Source organism: Seriola lalandi, unplaced genomic scaffold, assembly GCF_002814215.2.
Source record: "Seriola lalandi dorsalis isolate HSWRI2012SDOR001 ecotype SW California unplaced genomic scaffold, Sedor1 jcf7180001986434, whole genome shotgun sequence".
Taxonomy (NCBI): Eukaryota; Metazoa; Chordata; class Actinopteri; order Carangiformes; family Carangidae; genus Seriola; species Seriola lalandi.
The window spans coordinates 1-4310 of record NW_019457100.1 but is presented as its reverse complement, the minus strand read 5'-3'; the positions used below and the strand labels follow the sequence as shown (position 1 = coordinate 4310).

At 38.8% G+C, this 4310-nt stretch overlaps 1 pseudogene across 1 annotated transcript; it reads left to right on the top strand.

The window, feature by feature from the left end:
* Positions 1 to 58: 58 nt before the first annotated feature.
* On the top strand, positions 59 to 3363 carry LOC111660064 (Ig kappa-b4 chain C region pseudogene; annotated as a pseudogene). Its single transcript, XR_015437575.1, has 3 exons — positions 59 to 141; positions 1943 to 2018; positions 2870 to 3363. The product of XR_015437575.1 is annotated as an Ig kappa-b4 chain C region pseudogene (transcript).
* Positions 3364 to 4310: the final 947 nt, after the last annotated feature.

Genomic DNA, 4310 nt, shown 5'->3' with positions numbered 1-4310 from the left:
TCTTTCTCCAAGCTGGATTTGTCTCAATAACCCTTCTCCTCTTCTTCATGTTTTCCAGGTTCATCAGGAGAAAACATTGTGACTCAGTATCCTGGAGCTGTGTCTGCTGTTCTAGGACAGACTGCCTATATCTATTGCAGAGTCAGAACATTTTACTTCTGTAAGATAAACTGGTATGTTCAGAAGCCTGGAGACACTCTAAAACTCCTGATTAAACATACTTACACCCGTCATTCTGGAGTTTCAAATCGTTTCAGTGGCAGTGAGTTTTCAGGTGAACACGCTCTGATTATCGGTAGAGTCCAGGCTGAAGATGCAGGAGTTTATCACTGTAAGTGTGAACACACTCACTACAGTGACCGTGTGTTCACACAGTGAAAAAGCATCGTACAAAAACCTCCCTCAGTCAGACTGAACAGAAACTGAACTGACTGCTGCAGCTGGAAGCTACTGCAGAGACTGATACAGTTCACTGAGGACACACACACACACACACACACACACACACACACATACACACACACATACACAAATACTCTAACCATTCTATGAACGTCTAACCTTAACACTGACACCCTCAATAATTTCAGACACATATCTAATTTACACATTCTTGCCAACATACTGGAAAAAAAAATATTTCAGATCTTATGAGTGACCACTGACTTAAGCAAAGTTTCAGTCTGGTTTTCAAACTCATCATAGCACAGAAACTGCACTTCTAAAATCTTAAACAACATTAGGATGAAATCAATTAATGGTTGCTTCTCAATGATAAACATATGAACAAAATGTATCAGCTATATCCACAAATGAAGTCAGATTGCATGTGAGCCAGTCTTTGCTGCAGTAAGTCTGTTACACCATGTAACCTGGTAGGAAGGAAAAAGGTTTTTTTTTTTTTTTTAATGGTTGTAAGGCCCCTGGAAATAATGGTGTCAGCAGAGGATGCACTGGCAAGGCCCAGGTTGGGGAAAGTTAGGGGATTTTTGGAAACCTGACACTATTAACATATCCTAGTAGCCCAGTTTGGGGAAATCCAGGGAAGACTGGACATCATTTCCAAGGCAATGATAAGTATTTTTTAGAAAAATAAGTGGAGAATCCACCTGAGAAGGAGGAATGATTTTACTATATAAGATGGTGCACAGACACTTTGTTTTCAGTTCAACGCCCAGGTACTTGCTTGGGTTGTTCCTGTGCAAAGGAATAAACTCTATTGCATTGAACTGTGACCATCTCCGGTGAATTCTTTGACTTTTTGGGACTCCAGAATCTGTGCACAAGAGTTGTTAGTTATGTGTTGGTGAAGAGGTCCACACGTAAACTCTGGTACAGACCTGGACTTCTGACCTCCAACAGTAGGTGTAACTGGGACTGCTAGACTACTTTTAGTCTTACCTGAGGCAAAGAACATTCTCTTTAATTCCAGGCAATGTCTTCTCTACCTGTCCAGTTATCAACTGTGGCGTTCCCCAAGGTTCTATTCTAGGTCCTTTACTCTTCTCCATATACATGTTACCGCTGGGTGAAGTTGTCCACAAATCAAATTTCCATTTTCATGAATATGACACTAAAATTTATTTATCTACCAATCCATCAGACTTTAACTCAATCTCCACACTGACTACCTTTTCCCATTAATTTTACTAAAATTTAAAATTTTCACAATAAATTTGTTTGTTTTCTACATGACAGTAAAGTTATGTACTTCTTCATGGTTTAGGGCAGTTCAATGTGTGTACTATGGTGATATACTATTTTGGATTTTGGGGTTAAGGTTTTTACTGTTATTTTTCCAAACATAATAGAATAATATCCATTCTGGTATTTGTGGCAATTGTCATTCCTCACATGAGCTACCAAATTATTACAAACGGACTAATTCTGGTGAATTCATTGTTTTTCAAAGTCAGAGAGCCGTGTCTCTCTACAGTGAGAGGTTTTTGTACGACGGCTCAATGACTTTGTCTCACTGTGGTACACGTTTGGTGGAGGAACCAGACTGGAATTTGGAAGTAAGTTAATATTATTCTGATTTTAGTTATTTTTAGAGAGCCGTGTTTTTCTACTGTGAGAGGTTTTTGTATGATGTCTTAATGAGTTTTTGTTGTTGACTGTTTGGTGGAGGAACTAGACTGGTATTGTAATGTAACATAAAGTTTTAAATTCAGTTTCTGAATGGTTGTAGTGGATAAAATGATCTTGTTTTATTTATAAGACTTTGAATATTGATGTTTTTATTTCTCCTCCTTCATCATGGAGGTGAACTCAGAGAAGCTTTACTAAACTTTTCTTTACACATTCCTGTCATGCTGAAATTGAAGTTCAACTGGAGAAAAGATAAAACTTCAGTTAGATTTTAAATGTCTTTAATGACTTAAGATTCACCTCCAACAATTATAATTTACTCAAGGTATGTATCACTTTCTTGTGTAATTATTTCCATTGTACTTTGAAATCCTTTAAGAGGTTGTTAAACAATGATTTAATTCCACATAAAGAAGATTTTATGGTTGTCTGATTATTTTATGTATTATTTCATGTTTCTTCAGAAAGCTAAGGTTATGTAAACTCAAGACTTTTAAGAACAATGTTTAAAAAATTTAAAAATCAGTTGTGTTTCCAGTGTAGTTTGAGATATTTCAGGTCAAACTGTATGATGATTGTCTCTGTGCTGATGTGCATGAGAGGCTTCTTAAAGGGAAGTGAAACAATGTGAATGAGTGACTGGTGGAGCAGAAAAACCATCTGACAGAAACTCCTTAAATGAGAAAATCAACTGTCACACAGTAAACGTGTCCGAGTGTGTACTGTTTGATCGACAGCTGTGTGGTCCCTGTCATCTAAGATGATTGGTGTTTCCTAGGTGATGCCCGTCCCACCCTGACGGTGCTGCCCCCGTCCAGCGAGGAGCCGAAGCAGGGCAAGGTTACACTCCTTTGCCTGGCCAACAAGGGCTTCCCCTCAGACTGGAGACTGGCCTGGAAGGTGGACGGCAGCAGGAGCAGCAGCTGCAGCTGGGAGGAGAGCAGGAGCCCCGGGGTGCTGGAGAAGGACGGCCTCTACAGCTGGAGCAGCACCCTGAGGCTCCCTGCAGACCAGTGGAGCAAGCTGGGCTCTGTGACCTGTGAGGCCACCAAGGGCTCCAAGACTCCAGTCTCAGAGACACTGAGGAGAGACCAGTGTTCCCAGTCCTGACCTGACTCAATTGGTTACTGCAACTGGTTTTACTCTGCTCTCTGTCACACACACTCTCTCTCTTTCTCATGTTCTGTCTTTCTCTCTGATATGTTTGCTAGTTTTCTCTAATGTTTGTCATTTTACAATTTCCAGAAAATAAATATCTGTTCATCAAATAAATTCTGCTTCCATTTGTAGTTTTTAAAACATAAACAGATGATCATGATACTTTCTCAGTGAAAAGAAACACAACCTGATTGATCCCTGAAATATAAAGTCAGGTATCATCAGCATAGAGAGATATCCAGTAACTCTGCACTCACTCTGCAACTCTCTCTCTCTCTCCCTGCTGTTTGATTCTAGCAAAACTGATGTGTTCAATATTTCTTGACAATAAAGAAACTTTGATCACAAGAGTTATTTTCGGTGTTATTTTATTATTAAAGCAATACATGTCTACTGTCTTGCTACTGATGTCTTAACAGTAAAAGCTAAACCATGAAACCCACAGTGACTCTTGTCCTTTCTGGATCAGGTCACAGGGACATTGTTGTTGCTTGGTGATGATCAGAGAAAGAAATGATTGTATCAATTGATTCAATCAAACTCTCTCAATTCAAGCAGACAGTGTCTCAGTGTAACAGTCACATCCTAAACCCTGGTGGGAGCTAAAGGTATGGATGGTCATATGAAGACTTTTTAAGACATGATTTTCCATAGCAAATGTTACGTACATATGAACATAGACTGAATTTTTATATATGGATGGCAATATTTTAGTAATATTTTATTACTTATCTCTTCATATTTCCAGAGGATGTATATATGTGATTATAATATATTCTCCTATAGGTGACATATAATCCAAAATCCCTCTTGATATAGGGATCTATATGTCCTATTACATCTCTGTATGGGGTCCTTCATTTGTGACCTCTGACCTTCTCTGTGCTGATGTTAGAACATGTGGATGCAGTGGAGAGACTGTCAGCTCTTTTGGATTTTCTCTGTCAAATGAACAAAGTGAAGCATCAACATGTTCACATGACTGCAGCAGTTTTTACTCACTCTTACATTTTCTTTGTAAAATGTGTCTCAGTTTGTTTCATAAACTGCTGTCAAATGTT